The sequence below is a fragment of the Pinus tabuliformis genome, chromosome 2_1 (genome assembly GCF_031772625.1).
Source record: "Pinus tabuliformis cultivar Carrire ecotype Pingquan chromosome 2_1, CPIR1, whole genome shotgun sequence".
Lineage (NCBI taxonomy): Eukaryota > Viridiplantae > Streptophyta > Pinopsida > Pinales > Pinaceae > Pinus > Pinus tabuliformis.
The window spans coordinates 583,175,552-583,199,112 of NC_142299.1; the positions used below are offsets into that span (position 1 = coordinate 583,175,552).

The following is a 23,561-nucleotide window of genomic DNA, read 5'->3' on the forward strand; positions in this document are numbered from 1 at the left end:
TTCAAGAGAAATTGGCAAACTTGCAGAGTACACAGCAAAAAATCAAGTAGGATAGTGCAGGACCAGCCACAGAGAAGCTAGTAGAGCAAATCAAGCAAGCAACCAGGCAGAGCGTGGCTGAGATAGCAGTCACACAAGTGGAGTTGGCGGATCTTTACAGTAAGATCTTTGCACCAGTTGAGTGAATCGAGGGCGAGTCACGATCTTTGTGTTGGGGGCCTGTTGGGATGGGGTCCCCTAGGGTCAATTTTGGGGCAAAAGCCCAAGTTTTATTGTATAAAATGTAAAGTCTCCACAAGTTGTGGTCGTGGAGTGTGTATATAATTAAAGAGTCATAAAGGGTTTTACCCTTCTTTATGTAAGTTAAGTCGGATTTTTGAGGACCTACCCATGGTCCGCGGACCATGGGATTGTATAAATAGGTGTGTCTTAGGATGTCTAAGGCAAGTAATGAAGTTTGGTCTATGGGAGAAGTCTAAAGAGTTAGCAAAGAAGAGTAGGAAGAAAGGCTCTATAGTTGTGTGCGCAGAGGCCTAGAGTAGAGTCTGCAGCTGAGTGCACGGACCCCTGCAGCTGAGTGCACAAGGAAGTCTTGAGTTTGTAAGCTAAATTGAATATTAATAAAGAAGATTATCGGAGAAATACCCGTGTTTATCCCTTTACCTCTATTTATATGAATGTGCTTTATGTTATGATGGGTTATGAAATAATGATGTATTGATGCCCGACTTTACATGATTTATACTGTTATATGTACGCAATTGGTGTTAACTGGTTACACGAAGATTATCTTGTTGTATGTTGAAGTTATCAAACACTTAAGCCGATCTGAGTAATTACTGGGTTAAGAGTAATATTTGATGCGCGTAAGTAGTTGACTCACTTATTCAAGGTCCGCGAAATACAGTCGTAGAGCTTCACGGAGGTCTAGAGGTTGGTTAAAGGAAGTTATATCAATCAGTCATAAGGGCTTATTGATCTGTGCGAAGGCAGATTTAGGGCATAAATCGACATCACATTGATCTCTAGATGTGGAAACTTGGTTCCAGCAACCCCCCATACCGCTTCGGGTGAGACTTCAGTGTACGCTCTGCGGATTGATGCCGAAAGGGCCAGTAGTGTAGGGATTGGTTTGGCGCAACTAACTTTGAACCTAGGTCAGGACCCACTAAGCCAACACGCATGCTATCCCAAAACAGGTTAGCATCAACAAGGAAATATAGGTACATGTCATCCTTAAAACCTCGTGAGAATATATATTTATAAGAGGGTAGATCAAATAATCGTTTTAGCATATGACCCTAAAGCCCATCATCCCAATTTGTACCATCCCACACTTGCTAAGTCTCCCACACTAAGTGTTTCTTGAAAACTAGTGTTGTTGTTTCCCTTTCCTCCACAAGCTACTAACACCACTATGTCCATCAACCAATTCATTGCCCCTAGCCTCACCGTCCACCTTTTGATCACCTAACCTCCCATTCTCATCCCATTTCTTTCCATTCTACCCTCCCTTCACCTACCCATACCCCTTTCTTCATCTTCCCCATTCCCTTCTCCTCCACCCTCTCTTCACATGTCAAAGTCCTTTTCCTCAATTTTGTAACCCTTACGCCTATGGTTCCTCAACTTGTAGAGATTCCTCAACCAATAGCTCTAGCAAAAGCTCTTTCCACTATGACATGTCTTTAAAGGGGCTCCCATCAAGTCTCTTCTAACCCTCCAACAGACTTGAATTTTAATGCAAGTATGGAATTAATAAAATATAAATTATAGGTGGAAATTCAATCCCTCACCAACTAAATCTTTTATATGTAATCCAAAAATAAATTTTCAAACATTTTATGAATGTGCCAACATGCAAGAAAACGTTCAGCCACCAAGGGATTCCCTACACATGGAAACTTGGATCTCAAGTACAAGCATGATAAATTCTTTTCCACTGAGTTATTTTCAAGCAAGAAGCAATATCTCAATAGGAAACCCTCCAATATTGGTTCAAGGAAAGGATAACCCCCTTCCCCCAAGCCAGCCCCACATACTCCCGTTGAGGTTAAGGAATTGGTATAGGAAAAACTCATCAGGGGGCATATGGGACAAGCATAAGAAATGAACTTCAAGATGCAAGGACAACCCTACACTTGTCTCAAGTGGACACTATGTAAGCAAGGATTTATTCTCTCTAGACAACCTCATTTTACCCATTTTAGCCTTGACAATGCATGGTATGGCACAAACCTTAGGGGGTCAAAGGCTCTTAAGGCTAAGAGGAAACTCTTCTCAATTCCCCACAAGATCTTTCTAAATGCTAATCTCATGCATTCCCAAGTGGTAGAACTTAAAATGTCCAAAGATCGGTTATGACACAAAAGGAATGTAAATGGGAATTTGACGTTCTTACAGCAATGATTTTCCCACTCTCTTTAGGGTTGTCCAAACCCAATACTATGGACCAAATTATTTACCTTCACAACAAGTTTGAGCATGATTTAACAAATTTCGAACAATGTCTTGGGACCTATTTCATCATACAATAGATGCTTTTGCACCTTCACAAGTCCTATGAGTTACTCTAAATAGCCTCCAATCACAACAAGCAAGCGTTGTTGATAATGTCCTCGCCAATAAAGACCTAATTTTGTTTATTCTCTAGTTTTGGATTACCCTGATCCTTTAGTAGATTATGCCTCTTCTGCCACCTCCAAGCCAACCCCCCCACTACCCTTGAACCACAATATCATTCAATGATGGGGATCCAAATGACTAACTCCTTCACCCCCTTCAACAATTTTCATCTCTTGAATTGACCTGTTCCAAATATGATATGCTCTCTCAACTATTTGGGATGCATCCCTTAGTTCTTATCCCCATGTCACCTAATTTCCCTCCTCATCTCCCAATTCTAAATAATGCCTTATGAATCATTGTTATAATGAGTAGGGTAAACCCCCACTCCCACAAGTATATCCATTTGTCTTCTACATGAGCCCAACTCATACCCTACTTACAAAGATCATGTTGTCCCCTTGACCATAAAGAAATATATCATGAAGGGGACAACACTTTTTCAAAGCCTCCTAGGATACTCATTTCCCCTGCTACTAGTGCGTCCCTACAAACAATGACCCCCACTCCACTCCAATCCCACACATAAAACTACACTTTACAATGTCAACATACATCCTCCTCATATTGTTGTCACCTCCTACCCACCGTCATGCCACTTGTTCTTAGAAACAAATATCTATAAAATAATGTGGGAGCTAAACACCAATGGAGCGATTGACCAAGAGGGATTTCATGAAAAAAAAAAATCAAACATGGTTTAAGTCATCTTATACATCACATTGTTGATTTGAAGAAACAAGATATCATCACCTTCAGATATTTTTTCAAGGCATTTATCAAGCATTAGCTTCCTCTCTATGCAAAGTACACATGTGAAAGAATTATCATAGACTTGGGGTAGCATCTAGAGTATTTCTCCTCAGAGTTGTCTTTAGTGCAACTTTTTGGAGTTTCTGGTGCTGGAATCCGTCCGATAATTGTGAGGTGAAATCTTGATTTGTGTTATTTCAACTAGTTTTTTTACTGTATATATGGATTCAGCACCCTAAAAAATCCCTAGGGCACTTCTATTGTACAATGGTTACCCATCAAGCTTGTGATTTCAATGAATTCCTGCCGGATTTTAGAGAACTTGGACCGGAAAAATCCACCATAAAAACTTCCAAAAAATCGCACTAAAGACAACTCATTTCTCTTCACATTAGATGGATAAGTGATGACATCCTCCTCAATGCTATAACGAGATATTAATTAATGGCTCATATATTGGTTTTCTTGGTGTTAGTTACTTGCTTCACGGTATTGCTCCTTGCACGATAATTTTGGTTCTGTCATAGAGTGCCCATCTATCATGTTCTTATAATGATTTATAAGGTGATTGACAATTAATTTGGTGCAACGCTCATCCCTTGTCATACTTTGAGCACCGTAGGGTTTTATGGTTCTGAGTTACCTCTGGCACTTTCATGAGGAACCACTTTTGAGTTTTTGCTTGCTTATTTTGATGAAACACCATGTGCCTTTTTGAACTTGTTCATTGATTTATGACTTATGACTGAGCACTTGATAATTGTGAATCTGAAGGCATTTGCAAAAGATTTGCGTGGTCTGATAATGACACTTCGCAAAACTGCAAGCTGTGGCCTTTCTTTTTAGTCGACCTTCATCATATTTCATCCATTTATAGTTAACACTTTCAGAACCTTGGAACAGCACATATATATTTGTTGCATATAATTCCAGCAGTAGTGGCAAATTAATGGCATAGGGTTTGAGGCTCATTTTCAGATCCTGATAGCAAATTTTGGAAGAATGTTCAGACATCTGAAGACTGCCTACCTCAACATGACACGTTTTCACGTGTCCAAAGATGTTATTATGACAATGTTCTCCCAGTATGCAGACATGATTTATCAGACGTGTCGAAAGATGTTATTATGATAATGTTCTCCCAGTATGCAGACATGATTTATCAGACTGAATGAGTTGCTGTGGCAGCCCTTGCACTAACGCAGAAAATCAGTCTTGTGCTCGAATCCCAGCAGCCACAGTCTTACACCCCAAACTCCCCCAGAAGGAATTTTGGGGAACTCTCAACCTCCGGATTGTTGGGAAGACTTCCAACTCAATCTCCCTCCGAAGGAATGAATTCTCGACCTCAGGACTGATGAGCAACTCCAATCTTCCTCCGAATGAATGAACTCTCGTCCTCAGGATTGATGAATCCCAGAATGCTTATTACCTTGTGGCTGTAGTGGAGACCTGGGCTCGAATCCCAGAATGCGTGTTACCTTGTGGCTGTAGTGTAGACCTGGGCTCGAATCCCAGCAGCCATAGTCTTGCACCCCAAACTCCCCCCGACGGAATTTTGGGGAAACTCTCATCCTCCGGATTGTTGGGAACACTTACCAACTCTAATCTCCCTCCGACGGAATGAATTCTTGACCTCTCAACCTCCGGATTGTTGGGAACACTTACCAACTATAATCTCCCTCCGACGGAATGAATTCTTGACCTCAGGACTGATGAGCAACTCCAGTCTCCCTCCGAATGAACGAACTCTCGACCTCAGGCTTTATGAGAAATTTAAAAGGTGGGGTGAGAGAGGCTCGAACTCTCGACCTCAGGATTTCTCAAATTAGCTATGAGACCTACGCGCTAACCAACTGCGCCACCACCCCTTATGGTTAAATTTATCGATAGACAGTATTCAATAAGGAAAGAAAACCCTAACTCCTTTTAGAGCAATGGAGAATGAGCAACTGTAAAAATGGTTATCCATTTGTCCAAAGTAACCAGAGACTCTCCATTTATAAAAGGTTCGGAACATGGACTGAAATTTGCTTTGCCTCCACAACAAGACCCCCGTTAAAAAAATGATTTGTAACGCTGAAAACTATACGATTGTTGTGAATGGAGAACGCTAAAGACTTTCCAGAGGATTTAATAGGAATATGAACGAAACTATTTGGTGATAATATAGGATAATTATAGTTATATCTAACTAATGAAATAAAGTAGGTCAAATAAAGTAGTTCAAAGGAACTGTTGAGTTTAATTATGTCTATACCTACTGTTGAGTTTAATTATGTCTATACAAAATTTTTTGGTGATAATATAAGATAATTATATTTATATCTAACTAATGACATAAAGTAGGTCAAAGGAACTGTTGAGTACAATTATGTCCATACAAAGCTAGAGAATAAAACGGTCTTCTAAAAAAAGATAAAATGCATGAAGTAAATCAACCCTTGGTCTTAGGGGAGAATATCCAAGAGCTAATAAGTCAAGATCAAACCCATCTCTCCTAACATCCAAGGCTAAATGAAGAATACTAAAGAAACTCAACAAAGTCAGCTGGCCCGATGAAGAGCCCGCGGAAAGTGTGGACTCTCCACTAAATTGTCGCATGGGGGGTTCATGCATCACTGAGGTGTCCATCTCCCAGGAACGGATCTGAGACTGATCTGTTGCTGAAATCTCATGTGGCAGGGTGAGGTCCCACAAATCCTCACTGGTCTAGAGTCTAGATATGTATTGGTATCAATCGGTCTCTTGGTACCTTCTCTGAAGGTAGTACTTTGAAAAATGTTGTGATCCTTTGTGTGGGGTCTGGTCTAATGGGATATTGAAGAATATGTCCTCGGAACTTAAAAGCCTCTTGCATATATAAAGCCAAACATCCACCTTACAAACTTTAGAAAACAATGTGAATAAATACTTTTGAAGGGTTTTATGGTTAGTGGGGCTACCTCTAGCACTTCATGAGAAAACACTTTTGAGTTTTGGCTTATTTTGATGAATCTATATGAGATTTTGGAGGAGCTTGTTCATTGATTTATGACTGAACACTTGATAATTGTGAATTAGAGGGCATCTCCAAAAGATTTGCAGTTCTGTTATAATGATAATCGGGAAAACTAAGATTTGCAGTTCTGTCATGATAATCCGGAAAACTGCAACCTGTGGCCCTTTTTTTTTTTTCCAATCGACCTTCATCATATTTCATCCATTTACAGGTACACTTTTCAGAACCTTGGAACAGCACATATATATTTGTCACATATTATTGCAACAGTCGAGACAGATTAATGGCATAGCGTCTGAGGCTCATTTTCAAGAAGATTTTGGGAGAATGTTCACACACTGCGTACCTCAACATGACACGTTTTCACTTGTCCAAAGATATTATTATCATTATGTTTTCCCAGCAAGAAGACATGATTTATCAGACTGAATGTATTGCTGTGGCAGCCCTTATACTAACTCAAAATTAGTTTTGTGCTCAGATTTCCTATACTAAAAAGTAATATAGGCCAAAGCAAAAAGCAGTTTGAAGCTATACAAATATATGAGATGCAGAACGCTGACAAGGAGAGATTTGCAGCACTTAGTTTCCAAAACAGTCCGTCCTTAAAACATCCAAATGAACATGAATATAGGGCAAATCCCATAATTGCAGACTTGTTTCAAAACTTCAAACACTTGGCAGATTGGGCAGTGTTTAAGGGTTTATAACAGCAAGATTACAGGTTATTTGGGTTAAGAATTTCTGAATATAGCGCAGCCCTTGGATTGCTCCCCACATTATTTGCATACATCAATCGAGTTTCAAAGGGACCAACCTGAGTATATAAATACAAACTCGGATAGGATCGGCTTATGACTAGCACGTATCTATGTTACCAGAAACGCGACGATGGTCAGCGTTCTTTGGAAAAACCGCTCTAGAAACGAGACGGCACTGGAAACGTCGTCTTATATGCCGGTTCTCGTTTTAAGTGGCCAGAAACTCGTTTCGCCAGAAACGTTCATCCGTTTTCACCTCCGTTTCTCCTCCATTTAATGATATCCTTTCCCCACTCAGGTTAACTCCCGTTCCAACAGTAGTCAACTTTTCGAACTGCATGCAAATTAGTTGCCTTTTGCAGTTGTGCATGTAAATTAGTGGTAAGGCAAGGTTTGAGGAGGAATTAAGCTGCAGACTAGAGCAGATTTATCGATATCATTCAGCAGAGGTATCCAATGCACAGATCAGATCCGAGCATCAATTAGTTCCACGCCCCCAGCCGATTAGATTCAGTGCCATCAGTTAGCTCCACGCCCCCACGATTAGATTCAGCGCCATCGTTTCTCAGGTACAACCTTTGAAATTGCTTTAGTTTTGTGCTTAAACACAACCTTTGAAATTGCTTTAGTTTTGTGCTTAAATACAACCTTTGAAATTGCTTTAGTTTTGTGCTTAAATTTGTGTGGACACTCATAACTTTAAACCCTGCACTGCCTTTTCTTTGAGTGTGTATAACTTTAAACCCTGCACTGCCTTTTCTTTGAGTGTGTAGAACTCGGACCTGGGAAAGGCTACGCTAACTAAATGAGACTTTGCATTTTTTTATTAATCACTTTTAAGTTTAATTAAAGATGAGATGGGTGAAATTTATAGAATCATAATGGGTTACACTAGGTATTAGAGTGAAAGGTATTGATTGTCAAAGTAGCTTTTAAGTACATTAAGAGTTGTGATTACCATGGTTCTTTTTCCATTTTTTCTCTGGAATTCTTCCTTTTGTGTTGGGTATCTAAACTGTTTAAAATAATTTGTTTGTGTGTATGCATTTGGATTAAGCAAGTAAGGCTTATGCATGAGGTAGGATATGGATTTGGGAACTTGGATGCAACATGGATTTTGCAGAGGCCAAAGGTGCTCATAAAAAAGTTATTTGAACCAATCTCTGTGAATTGCTTGGATATGTTCCTTCTGTTGTTAATCTCAAGGATAAAACTCTTGAGAAAATTAACAATATTGGAGAGAATTGAACTATACATTTAAATATTTATATTTCAAATTCTTATTCTCATTTTTTTCTCTTTCTTTCTTATATGTGAAACCTCACAACTCAGTTTCTCCTACCATTCTCGTTTCTCGTTTCTGATAACATAGATTAAAGGCCGATCAACATCTGTTTGGTTCTCTAGAAAAGCCATTTTGCACATTCAGCTTAGTGAGGGCTAAAATATGAAATGTGTTCACGAAGATGGCGAAGAACACAAACATCATGCTAAGAAGAGCACGCACCATCAACAGATTCCTCTATTCAAGGATTAATGTAAACATCATCACTTCCCTCAAGCAACAAAGGCTTAGGTGTCATGGCTATCCTCCCAAATAAGATGTATATGGGATATGAAAAATATTCCAGCCATAGCAAACAAGGAGACCAAAATCTAGGGCTTGAAACCCTATTTTTAATGCTGGAATTCTTTGCAATATAACTCATTACGGAATGTTTATTGCTCAATACAATTGTTAGCATCAAAAGTGAATTTTTGAAAAGATAAATCATTACGGAATGTTTATTACCCCATACACTTTTCAGCATAAAAAATGCACTTTCCACCTGAAATTATATTTCAAAGACGAGATAACCAGCAAAAATAGGTAACTGGAAATTTCTGCAATTAAAACCTTGTCGTACCATACAGTTTTCAGCCCCCAAGTCATGAACTCCAGCTGAAAAATTACAAGCAAACTCATAAAACTTTGAAGATGAAAATGGCTGAAAAAATCTCCTCTTATCCTAGGGTTGTTCCATGCAATTTCCAGCGGTAATTTCATGCATCTAAGCTGTTTTTTCACAAATAGAAGCATAAAAAATTGAAGTGTCTGGAAATTTTTTGAAGTATTATCATCATAAATCTTCTTTAGAAACCGAGACAAACAATGAAGAATACGGCTAGAAATTATCACAAGAATGCTGCCCCAAATATGCTCTAGAAGAGAGAGTACATGGCTGAAATTGCATGCACAAGCTCTACATGACGCCTAAAATCTGCACCATCGATAGGAACATAGGGCTAAAAATCATCATGCAAACTTTTGACATTTACCTCGGCTATGTTGAGTGGTCCAAAAACCTCAAAATTTGTAATTTCCTCGTTAAATACATCAATATAAATATCATAGATAGGGTTCCCATAATATTTCAAACAATCCATGTCCCCACTATGATCAAAGATCTAAAAAGTAGTGTCCATAACTTGCCCTGAGCTGCCTTTATCCTCATCAAATCGAGTGGTTAGTACATTTGCCATCTTATCATCATTCAACGGTTTGTCTTCTAAATCATCTCTCTCAAAATCACCCATAAATAAATCCAATTTAGAATTTTGTGAAAGGCTATACCTGACCAAACCCATATCTTCGTAGGGGTACCATGAGTGCTTGAATGCTATCATCAATAATGTTTTCTTCAAGTGCTTGATCTTAAATAGAAAGATGAAAAGACTCTTCATGCACTTGAGGACCTTATTCATTGATAGGGTATTCGCATAAGGATGTAATAGGATCTTTAATAACCTTAACACGCTTGTTTTCATAAGAGTGCATCTCTTTAACATAATGTGTTTTTTAACAAGAACTTCCCAAAACCATAATTTTGTCACCTCTCATACATTTTGTGTAATCTTGGCTAAGTGAACATCCAAGCAGTTTTTTTCATACCAAATATTAGTTGTTGAATCATGATCCTTTGTCTTTGCAAATTTCAACTAGATCATCAACCTTTTCATATAGAGGATATCATATTTTTCAATGTGTCTCAATAAAACCTGCAAAATATCATATCTCCTTTGTATTGAGCCTTTTAAACCAATTTCTTGCATTCCCTTTAAAACTACTTAAAAACAACCTCATCATAACATTTCCATGAATAACACCAAGATCGTGGATGAATTCAATGAAAGATGAGATGCATAATGTGGTTGAGTCATGATGTAATCCAAATTTATGAAGGGAATGAAATGAAATACAGAGTTAAAACCAAAACACATGTTGAAGTTTCTAAGTCTAACTGTTAGAAACCATTCATGTACTTTGTTGATTTATTCCTGCCTACTTGTTCTATTAATTAACAAGTTACTTACCATGTAAATACTGGAAATAAATACAAGTACATGCTCAACACATTACAAATCATCAACTGAAGGAAACAAAACAAGCACACAAGTGACACCGTTGTTTTTGGACCAATGTCCTCGAAAAAACCCAATGTGGGAAAATCGGTGCAGTTATCTGAGGGTTTTATTATTATGCAGTTTTTGAATACAATCTAGGTGCCCAAAATCGGCTCACTTAATAGAGAATAATCTCAGCAGTAGTACCTCTTAGTTGGAGACAGATGTTCCGGCTGAAAACCTCGAATAATCACTCCGGCAGCTTCACATCTCCAATCTGCCCTGCCAAACCCCAGCTTCAGCCTCTAGCAACAGCGTCAGCCCTTTCTGGCCCAGTGTTTGCCCAGCGTCACTTTGGCTTGGCCTATGTCAACCCTCTGGCCCTCTGTGTTACCCATGTTGGCCCTCTGAGGCACTGCACAGCTCCTGGTTGCCTCTACGTGAGCCCTGGCTAGCGCTGCGTGAACCCCTAGCTGGTTTTGCATCCCTCACTCTCGGCTACTGCACTGATCCTCCTGGTTGTATCTTTGTCTCTCTGCTTTTGTATTCACTGCCCCTCAGCGGAAACTCTGATCACTCTCTCGACTTCCTCAGCAAACCCAACCCCAGAGAGTCGAAATATTGATCAACTTGGTGTGTTCTCCAAGTGACCCTCAAGCCTCCTCTTATAATTTTCTCGTTGAAAAATCAACGGTCAAGATTAAGTCCCTAATTAATGGCTAAGATTAGATCTGGCTTGATCCATGACTTTTGGACCATTCTAACACAGTTTTATATTAATTCACATTAATATTTTATTTTCCCTAAGTTTAGACTTAGGGATTCCATTAAAAATATAAATTATTTTAATATCTCCCAAACTATTTAGAATCTGCCCAAACCCTTTCTGGATATTGGATATCTCATGTGCCTTAGCCTCTCCACCAATATCCGTGGCTAGAACACATCTGATGCTACCCCAAATCAATACTCACTCTTAGCGAGGATTATGCTCTAGCAATACTCCTCACTGAGTATCACCTTGATCATCCGGCATCGGTCTCTGTGCTGATGCTAGGCATGCTGCCCATCATCTACAGTGTTGCATCTTATAGTGCTACCCATGGCCCTGTCATTTCCACTGCTGCATCGATACTGCAACTCCCTCTGCATCTGTGCTGCTGCTTATGGCCCTACCATTGCCACTGCTACATCTGCACTGCATCCCCTCTCATCATGCTACATTGTGCTTCCCATAGCATTGTCACTACTGACTACTGCACTGCAATCGAGTTACTGAGAAGTAAGTAACTAATCTCCCAACTCTGACATCTCTGTCAGGCTAGAGACACCCTTGATGCTGAAACTCCCTCTATCGCTGATAAGTGCTCCCTCTCTGACCTCTGCGTTGTTACAACAACTCCATGCATCTCGCACTGTTGCACACCTCTTTATGCCAACTTGCACTGGTGCAACACTCCCATGCTTCTCGCACTGCTTCCTCACGTTGTCCTGGGAATCTTGCATTGTAGCTCTCTCTATCGCTAAATCTGCATCCGTCTCTACTAACATTCGCTACTACTACTACTCCTCTTCGGGGCTCCCGTAGCAAGGTCTAACCCAAGAAGCTCGATACCTCGAGGATATTGCTCCTCATTGTCTGTAGTATGTCTGACTACAGCTTGATGTCTCCCCACTTCCGCTCAAGTGGTGTTTGTGCACTCATGGCATAGTCATCATCTGTCTCCACTTCCTTCTCTGCCCTTACTGGCATAGCCTTGGTCTCGGAGGCTTCTCCCTTGCTCTTCTTCCTTGGACACTGGGTCGCATAATGACCCAGCTCCCCACAGTGGAAGCATTTGACCTTGGACAGGTCCTTCTTCTTATATTTCTCCTGCTTTCCCTCAGATGCTAGGGCAACATCCACCTCCTCCTCCTTCTTGATTCTAATCCCCTTGTCGTTGCTTTCCGCCTTGCTCAACCTTCTGATCTCTTCTTGGCGAAGAGCCGCCCACATTTCCTCCCAATCTGGAAGGGTTTCCCTGCCCAGTATACTCTGGACAAACACCTCCCAGACTTCTCAGACTCTGTTCAAGGTTGTTCTCGCCATCAATTCTTGATCCGATGTGCCCCTATGGAAGTCAACTGATCCCCGATCTCCTTCAATCGACCGAAGAAGATGTCGATCTATTCTCCCTTCTGCATCTAGTATGACCATAGTTGATTTTATAGTAACATCCTTGTTTGCATAGAAGTATGCTGGTACAATTTCTTTAGGGCCTCCCACATCTCATTTGCCATGTCCTTTTCGGCAATATGTGGTACTACATGGTCTTTAACCTAGTCAAGAATGATTCTCTTAGCCCTCACCATTTCCTCCTCGTACTTGTTGTTATCAGCTGGGTCAACTGGGATAGCTATCGTCCTCAAGGCAAAGTGCTTGACATGATTCCTGTCTAGAACGGATAGGATTCTGACCTTCCAGACTATGAAGTTTGAGTCTTTGTCTAGTCTGTCCTAGTCTCTTACCCTGTTCACTGCCATCTCGCTGCTTCTCTACTTCCCTCCTGGAATTTCTTGGTGCGACTCCCTCTGAGCCTCGATTTCCCTCCTGGAAATCCTTCTGCCAATGTCGAGATGCCCCCACTCCGATCCTTAGTGCAGCTGCACCACTGATCTGTATTTCTTGTCTATAAATCCTCGGTAGCAACTCCCTCCTCCTTGGCCTTGCCCTGTTATGTATTGTTCTGACTACAGTACCCCATTAGCTCCTCTCTGCAACTTACCCACAGCCTCCTAAACCCCAGCAAACTGAAGGTTAGAGCTCCTAGGTTCTGTGCAATCAAGCACTAGCTGAAATTCTCCCCTAGCCAACTATGTCAACCCTCCTGGTCTCTGCGTGGCTCTACATGAGCCTTTTCTGCCCTCCTCAGTCTCTGCGCTGGCCTCTTCCTGGCTCAATCTTAATGCCCTTCATTGTTGCTACTATGTTAGGAACAACGTCTGTCACTCAGGACAGTTGTATTCTGTTGTTGTTGCTCTGCTCGGCTAATGTCCTCAGTGCTCATGTGATCTGCAACCACGCTCTGATACCATGTTGAAGTTTCTAAGTCTAACTATTAGAAACTCTTCATGTACTTTACTGATTTATTCCTACCTACTTGTTCTATTAATTAACAAGTTATTTACCATGTAAATACTGGAAATAAATACAAGTACATGCTCAACACATTACAGATCGTCAACTGAAGGAAACAAAACAAGCACACAAGTGACACTGTTGGTTTTGGACCAATGTCCCCAGAAAAACCCAATGCGAGAAAATTGGTGCATCTATCTAAGGGTTTTATTATTATGCAATTTCTGAATACAATCTGGGTGCCCAAAACCGACTCACCCAACAAAGAATAATCTCAGCAGTAGTACCTCTCAGTCGAAGACATATGTTCCAGCTGAAAACCCTGGATAATCACTCCAAGAGCTTCACAGCTCCAATCTGCCCCACGAAATCCCAACGTCGGCCTCTAGGGACAGCGTCAGCCCTTTCTGGCCCAACGTTTTCCCAGCATCACTCTGGCTTAGCCTGTGTCAGTCTCTGGAGGCACTGTGTCCGCGCTCTGGCCCTCTGCATTACCCACGTTGGCCCTCTTAGGCACTGCGCAGCTCTTGGTTGCCTCTGCATGAGCCCTGGCTGGCTTTGCGTGAACCCCTAGCTGGTTCTGCATCCCTCACTCTCGACTATTGCGCTGATCCTCCTGGTGCTATCTCTATCTCTCTGCTTCTGTATTCACTACCCCTCACATGCAACTCTGATCACTCTCTTGCCTTCCTCAGCAAACCCAACCCCAGAAAGTCGAAACCTTGATCAACTCGGTGTGTTCTCCAAGTGACCTCAAGCCTCCTCTTATACTTTTCTCGTTGACAAATCAATGGCCAAGGTTAAGTCCCTAATCAACGGCTAAGATTAGATCTGGCTTGATCCATGACTTTTGGACCATTCTAACACAGTTTTATATTAATTCACATTAATATTTTATTTTCCCTAAATTTAGACTTAGAGACTCCATTACAAATATTAATTATTTTAATATCTCCCAAAATGTTTAGAATCTGTGCAAACCCTTTCTGGGTATTGGATATCTCATGTGCCTTAGCCTCTCCACCAATTTTTGTGGCTAGAGAACATTCGATGCTACCGCAAATCAACAACGCAAAAATACAATGAAACTTGATTTCAATTAATAAATGGAAAATGTTAAAACTATATACACACAGAATGAAAGCAAACTACCTTGAACGGAGGTAGCTTATCTCTGAGAAGAGATATGATAGCGATGTACCTTCCTCAATTGTGTTACAATGATCCAAAATGGATCCAGTTTTTCCTCCAGACCAAAGCCTTCACCACATATGGATGACAATTACGCCAAACGACGGACTTGTTTAACAAGCCGTCCCAAACCACTTTTAATATTTCATTGCAGGTTTCTCGACGAGACGATTCCAATGGCGCAAATGGCGTGACAATCTAAGTTCGGATGAAGAAGTTAAGGCCAATCAAAATTTCAGGTAAACTAGGGCAAAAGAGGTTATAAAGTCAAAGTCAAATTGGTCAATGGTCAACGCTAACATCAGCAGGACACGTGTCATTCCATGAATGCGCCACATGCTTGTGATGATGTCAGCAAAGAGGGTGACATGGCAGTTTATGATTGGTGCATATGGACCAATTCGGTGCTGACATGTGGCAGCCTGGATTTGTCCAATATTGTTATGCAAATCCCAAAATTTGGGGGTCAGGGAGGATCAAACCCTTGACCTCCCAAAACAACAATGACTTTGCCGAATTGCATGCACCGATCGGGCTACAGTTTGGATCTTATTAACGGAATGAGCGATATTGTATTTATTGTTTACGGATTGGTTCGCCGGAAAAAGGCCGGATGGTCGGGGTCAACCCCACGACCGTCAGATCTTTGAATTAATGTTATCGCATATATCCCACATTCATGGGTGGTAGTAACCATACACCACGTATAAGCCAGCCAAACCATACAACAAAGCAACGAAACCGTGTGATATATTAACCATATCCAAACTTTAATACCATATCAATATCATATATATGATATATATTATATATGCGATGTAAAATGCGGAAGTGTCGGGCGAGGGTTTCGACCCGCCAACCTTCCCATTACAAATACCAATGTCTTCACACTATTCCACTAACCAACATATCAAGTGATCGGACATGATAATAGAGTCGAACCACTTTTTAATTAAACCAAATGTTGGTTCAGTCCCTGAGGAGTGCGCAGATTCCCAAAGGCGGATTTGACAGGAAAAGGTGGTTTTGACAGCACAGAAGTGGTTTTATGCCGCTAATAAGTGGTTTTTCCTCAGGCAAAGGTGGTTTTTGACTTTCCAGGGGGTTTGGAGGTCACAGTGGCCAAATATGGTCAAGTTTATACTCGTTTGACTCGAAATTTCGAGCTAAACGTAGTGGTGAGGTTCATTTTCTCATCTGAGACTCTATTTTTGAGCTCATGCCTGTAACATCATTTTTGAAGACAAAATAAAGAGGTCAACACTGGAAGCGAAAGGACCAGGAGACGTAGCCAGGAAGTATGGTGAACTCCTTTATTAAATTATGTTGTGTTGATGTGTTTGAATGTGTCTTTAAATGGTTTAATTGTTTATGTTATTCACAATCTTTTTGATCCATTGCATTAAGTAACATAAGCGAATTCACACATAGTCTACAATGAGGCTTTGAGGCCTTTTTCTCATGAAGAGAAATCCTAAATATCCTAAAACCTAACCCTAGGAGATGAAGCGCCAAAGGCTTGTGGGCCCTAATGGGGTAAGTTGTAGCAACAACTTCCCAGGGTCATAACTTTGAAATACGACCTCTGTTTGGCGAACACGATAGCCGTTAGAAAGGTCTATCTGAGGAGTGAAATTTCCTACTACAATTTTCGTCAGTCTATTTCCCCAAAAAGACCCCATTTAGGTCCTCAAAATGGCTCCAGAAATTGAAGACCTAAAAACTACAAAAAATAGAATACTGCGAAAATAGGAAAATTGTGTTGTGAGCTAGTGGAATAGGTCGGTGGCCACCAATATCCACCTAGATCAATCCTCCCCTCTTAGGAATAAACAATCTCAATTGCCTTGAGTGCCTCCATGAGATTGGGGAAATTCTGTTGAACTTGGCCCCTAGTGAGTTACTTGCCTTGGTGCAGGAGCTGACCTACTTTGACAACGTGAAGGCTGATATAGCTAGACCCTTTGTTGTCGAGTGATCTTAATCTATGTGTCCACGATTTATTCGATTGTGGTTTGTTCAATGCAATTCGGGTTGAGCTTTATCAGTGTCAGTTGCTTTGTGATTTCTAATGTATCTAACAATGGTGGAAAGTATGGCCGAAGCCGGTCCATATTGAACACTAGGTGCAGGCCAAGGAAAGGGGGGATACTTAACTCAAAATTGTTGTCACCCACATCCTTAGTGATGGTGTAAGGTCTAGAGTGAAGTGGCCAAAGCTTTCGATGGGCCCCTGCAATATGTTCCTTCTGCAAATGCAACCAAATCGTGTCTCCCACTTGAATCATGTGTGGCACCGGTGTTGATCATGGTGTTGTTTATACTTTGTATTTGCTTTCTATAAGATCTCATGGACCTATTGGTGGATGTGTTATATTCATTAAATAAACTTGGTAGCTTCATCAGCTTCACATTAAACATTTTCAAATTTTGCCTATGTACCTGTAAAGGGCAATGCGACATTAATGGGACCCAATGGTTGAAATCTCAGGCCCACCTAGAAGGGGCTATAGCTAGTTGAGTTATGGAGAGCTTTGTTGTAGCTGTGATAAACATAGGGGAGAATCTCATCCCATTTGTGTGGATGCTTGGAATTGTACATGCAAAAATTGTGCACGATTATCCTACTAATGACCTCTATCTAGTCATTAGTCTGGGGGTGGAAGGCGGTAGATTTAGTGAGTTTGGTGTCCAACAATGACTAGAGGCTTGACTAGAATGCACTTAGGAACCTGTTATCCCAATCTAATGTGATGGTATGCAAAATCCCAAAATGTACTCACAAGCATTTAAAGAAGAGCTTGGTAGTGGCTTCTATTGTGATATTCTTTTTTCAGGCAGTCGGGATGGCCATCTTAGAAAATCTATCAACAACCACAAGCATGCAATCATTACCATTCTTTGTAGAAAGAAGGCTAGACCAGGGTTTCAGGGGAGTGTCTTGCCCCCTCAAACCTGCACTCGGAGTGTGCTCCCTTCAAGAGCAACCTCGGGAGCGAAATTTTCTCTCCCTAGCCTTTTTTGCAATTTTTTGTTTTGCAGTAACATTCCACATGCAATTTTTTTTCAAAGAAACAAATAATTTTTTAGTGGGGCAACCTAATGATCAAGCCTATGGCCCTTGTATTGATATGTGATTCATGGTAATGTTAAATTCTTAAAGTAAAAGGATGAAAATGATAATTAAGGAGAATGTCATTGGGTTTCATATGGAGAAAGTAGAATTTTAGATCTCATTCAAAATCCAGCAGACTTATCAGTTTTTCAGGATTTCAGGATTGGGGGGATTGCAATGTTTTTTTTGGATTTTGTCATGTATTAGGGTATGGAACTTGTATTTAATAAATAGCACCAATCCCTCTATGTACCTTAATGTTAGTGACATTGGTTGTCAAACTCCTCTATCATGACCCTGCTAAAAATGTACCCATCACTCAAACAAAATCTTGACTTGACATGCTATGTTTTCTCTATCTTATGTTAATGCTTAGAGGGTGATATTAATGGCAAAGATCCTAATTTTCGAACAAGACTCAAAAATTAGACATTTCTCGTGGTGGCAAGAGGCCCAAGCATTAGCAATAGATAATAGATTTACTTGTCTTTTCTAGTTCTAGTAGTTTATATAATTGTTGACTCTTTCATATTTATTATGATATTTTTTGTAAACAATATATGAATATTTAAGTTTGAAGTTTGAAGTTGGCAATTATAACTCATTGGAAATTAATTATGAATATCATGCTTCATGAAAGTTAAAAGTTGTTCCATTTCATATCATTTTACAATATTTCATTTCATGTTAGATATTCTTTGTTGTAATGATTACACTTAGCTTACAAGTACAACTTTGGTGATCAATGATGATAAATGTTATATTTTGAATTTTGAAAGTTTGAAACGTTAAGATTGATGAATCATGAGACTCAATATGTTGTATGTTACTAACTTGTGGACGTGGTTGATGAAGATTATAACTTATAGATGATTGATGTTATATGGTTCAATCTATGTTTTTATGCTTTTTATATCTAATTCATCATTCTACATGCTTTTGTTGACATATATGCATCAAAATATAAAATATATATATAATATATATATATATATTATAAAAATTCGCTCTTGAACCAGGAGATTATGAAAATGTAACTCCTACTCCCGCTCCCAAGTAACCTTGGGCGAGACATATAGTCCATCAAGATGGATTCCCAAGGCCAATTAGGAGTAGTTTGAAGGGTGTTCGGACCTTTCTTCTTAATGGTAGGTTTGGCAATGGTGCAAGCGGTGCAAGACTTGATATACTTGCAAACATCTTGCCGAAGTTTCAGCGAATAAAAATACTTTTTTAGTACTACCACTATATTCTCCACGCCAAAGTTCCCTGTTACCAAACTATAATGAGCCTCCCATATAATCTTGGTACACTCACTTGAAGGAACACAAAGGTGTCCCAGGTAGCACAACAGTGCATCCTGGAGGTGGAAGTCTAGAACTTGCTTCCCTGCCATCAACATCTAGTATGTGGAAGCGAATTCTAAATCACTATTATATAGTTGTGGCCTTTAGAGGTATTGTGTCCACAAGAGTTGAGAATGATGGTCAATGATACAGCCAGGGGCTAACTGAGACAATTTTTGATGTGATTGGTGTTATCCTTCTTATATATAATGTTCAAATAGAATTGTTGCATATATGTGGACCATTTCTGATGGCGACCATTCTATAACTTCTCTTTTGTTTTCATAAATTGAAGAGACCAATGATCCATGTGGATGATCGTCTCCTTCCACAAAATATAGTGTTTCTATTTTTGGCAAGCCTACACGATGGAATACATCTCCTTATCATAAGTGGGGTATCTTTGTACAATATCAGAGTATCTCACTCTGATAGACCACTAGATGTCCTTGTTGAATGAGGATTGCACCAATTGCATAGTCGGAAGCATCTGTCTCAATCTCAAATGGTTGTTGCAAGTCTGGTAGGGTGAGGACTGGTGCAGAGAAAAGGCGGTGTTTCAATTTAGCGAATGTTGTGACTTGAACCTAAAAAAAACTGCTTTTGCTCCACCCTTGGTAACTTGACCTGAGGATCAAGCGATATAAGAGAACCGCAACATGAATCTTAAATACAAATTGGTAAGGCCCAAGAAGTTGCAAAGCTCCATTAGATTCGTCAAGGAAGGCCAATCCTGAATGACTTGGATCTTAGCTAGATCCACATGCACACATTGTTCATCAATAATGTATCCTAGATATTGGACCTTGTCCATGCCAAAGAAGCATTTTTCCAAGTTAGCACATCGCTTGTGCTGGTGCAGAGTGTGAAGGACCAATCAAATATGTTGCAAGTGATTTTCCCAACACTAGCTAAAGATGATAATAACATCCAGATATACAAAAACGAAAGTGTTGGTGAAAGGCCACAAGATGTCATCCATCAATCTCATTAAAGTTGTTGGGGCATTCGTGAAACCAAAGGGCATGACCAACCATTCAAAAAGACCCTCCTGGGGCTTGAAAGTAGTCTTCCACACATCAATTGGTTATATTGGAGCTTGGTGAGAGAAGGACCTCAAATCAATCTTCATAAAGTAATTTCCCCCCTTGAGTTGGTCAAGAAGGTCATCAATCTAAGGAATTGAGTATTTGTTCCTAACTCTAATTTTCTTCAAATTCTAATAATCAATGCAAATTCTCCAAGTCTCCTCCTTGTTCTGCACAAGTACAATTGGGCTCCCACGGGGTGAGGAACTTGGTCAAATGTTCCTTTTTTGTAGCGGCTTGGATTTATTGCTTGGTTTCCTCATTTTCCAACAAAGAGCGATGATATATTGGCCCATTCGGTAGAGGTGCGTTGAGGGTCAGATTGATTGAATACTTGACCTAATAGTGCAAAGGTACCCTAGTGGGTGAGGAGAATATGTCTATGTACTCTTCCATGATGTTATCCACTTGCCTCTGTTGTGTCAAGGAGCCCTGTGTGGAGGCCATGGATGTGGCCATGCTCTTCTCCTTACTTTGAGAGCAAATCAGGAAAAAGGAAAAATTCCCAGTTTGGGATATGGCCTTACTGCATTTCTTAACAGAGATCAAAGAAATGGAAATAGGTGGGGCTACCTCTAGTATCTTGTATAGTTGTTTGGCCAAAGCAATAATAACACTATGAGGTGTTAATTTTCCACTGTTATATGCTATTACAATCACTTAGCCTAATTATTTTCTTCAATTAACAATATTTTTTAAATAAATTCAATCTTCCAATAACGATGAGATATTGTAGATAGAATAGTAATTCAAATGCAATATAATACAGTGAAGAACAATGACAAGAGACACAAGATTTGGTCAAAGACTAGGGAAAACCCCCACAAGGGGGAAAACTGTTTCAAAGTTCTTCTTCTATTAGATTGTCATCAAATGTTCAGTAGAGAGATACAATGTTCTAATTCAACAATAATGAGTCAAAGGTCAAAAACTTTGACTATACAATAATTCACTAACTAATATCCAAGAGATGAACCCAAAAGTCAAATCTAGTCAACAAGTCAAATATGCAATTTTTGTCAAAGTCAACAACAGTTAAAGATGCCCTAACCAGACCTCAAGTCAATGGTCAAACAACCTCCAAAAGAGTTCGGTTAATAGTAAAAAACTGTGGCCTCCTTTGTTGATCAAAGTCAAGTCAAAACAATGCCCAAAAGATGCCTCCAAATTTGGTCAAAGTCAAAGTCAACCTTATTGAAACCCTAGTTGCAGTCATGTGGTAAATGTGGGTATAAGTGCCTAGAAAAAATTTTCCTCCTGGCTAAATAATTCAGCCTCCAAAACAGATCCAAATTTCCAAGTCAAAATGACTCAAACCAAGCCCAATCTCCAAAAATTCAATGTTGGACAAAGTCTAAAACAGAAGTAGAATTCGGATAGAAATCTTCTCTCTCCTTTGCACGTATGAAGATAGACCTGCAATTTCAAACTTCTATAAACAAATAGATTAATAGAATATGTGTGATGTGATCCTCCAAAGTGATGTGACAAATGATGTATTTATATGCTTCTTAGGTGGTCGAATTAGCTTGTCGAGACCGACTTGTACGTTTGTGTACTTTTGGGTTTCACTTCAAAAAAAATCCTTGACCAAATTAAATTCTTCCAAGGGCTAGGAGGGGTCTTTCTTAATGAGGAAGGTTTTCCAAAGGTGGGAATTTATCCCTGAGCTACCAAATTAACATGAGGTATAGACTCATACATAACATCATACTTCCATAGGTATGGTTGGCCTAACTAAACATCACAAACTTCAAGGGGAACAACATCACACAATACCTCATCCATGAAAGGCTCAATGTTTTAGGGCAAGTTATAATTTTGGTTGAAGTGAAGATATCGCCCTTGGTGGAGCCACCTGATGTATGGTTGCAGGTGTAGTGTTGTCAGAAAGCCCAACCACTTGGCATCCTTTGTTGAGATGAGGTTCTTTTGACTCCCTCTATCGACAATGAAATGCAATGGAGCACCCTTCACCTAAATTTGTGAGTGAAATAGATTCTCACCTTCCTCTGAATATTCAAGCTCAATTTGCTAGACCTTCGTGGTGGCAAGAGTGGTACTAGGTTTCGATCAATGGTTTGTTTCCGCTTGTCTAGGTCTAGTTGAAAGTTGGACCTATGTCTGACTTTGAAGCTTTTAGCTTGGCCACTAGTCACTATTTTATGCTACATTCATTTGTGTTATGAGTGGGGCTCTTATGGAACTTGCACCACTTTTCCATGTCTTTCTTCGTCTTCCCATAACTATTCTTTGTTTGTGAGTTTGATGGGTTGTCTTGGGGTGGTCCACCTTGGCTCTATCCTTTTTTATGTGGTTTGGGGATTCCTTTTCCCTTCTTTTTCTATGAAGGATCCATATATCCAAAGCCTCACTTCTTTTGTTTCAATTTTTTCTCGACTTTGACAACATATCGATATGATATGCCAAACAAGGAGATGTATACGAACTCCATTTCTCTCTTAATGTATTTGTTGAAAAGTGTAACTAGGTTCGGTCTTCATAATGTCTAATGTAATCATGATTTTATGTATTTGATGAAAATAGAAAAAGAAATTTTATCATTATTATTTTGTAGCATGGGTTTCATGCTCAAGGTTATTTTATTTATGGGTCAGCACCCATTGAGTGCTTCTAGGGCTTGTCATTGAGTCAACAAGTTAATTGAGTCATTGTCATGTATGGAATACCCTTTTGGGCTTATTGTATCAAGTCAAAGCAATTTTTTGTATAGTCAAAAGTGTCATAAAGACCCTCCAAGACCTTGTCAACAAGCAGTCAACAAGTCAGCCTATCAAGCAGTGAAGTCGGCCTCCTAGAAATGACAGGTTAGCCTATTAAGGCTTCCTAGAAGCCTATATATAAGATGGAAGTCAACCACCTTTGAGATCATTCACACAACTCACAAGAAGTTTGTTGAAGCACAAGAGAAGAAGAAAAATAGCCAACGAAAATAAGGAGGACTAAAGGAAGAAGAAGTGAAGGTTTGAGAAGACTATTTTTGGGCTACCATCTCCTCACACGTGTGAAATTAGGGCATCAACTTTTCAGAAATAGGAACCGAATTGCAGTCACCCTAAAAGAAGTCAAGTTTTGTTTGTTAAAGATCAAGTTGATAGTCCAAAAATCTAAGAAAAAATCACCTTGAGCAAAGGAAAAAGGAGAATAAAATCACCTAG

The 23,561-nt window shown here is 39.8% G+C and overlaps 1 non-coding gene across 1 annotated transcript; it reads right to left on the minus strand.

The window, feature by feature from the left end:
* Positions 1-5,162: 5,162 nt before the first annotated feature.
* TRNAM-CAU (transfer RNA methionine (anticodon CAU)) lies at positions 5,163-5,249 on the minus strand. The gene is given in 2 exon segments: positions 5,163-5,198; positions 5,212-5,249. It is a non-coding gene; the product is annotated as a tRNA-Met (tRNA).
* Between the last annotated feature and the right edge of the window lie 18,312 nt (positions 5,250-23,561).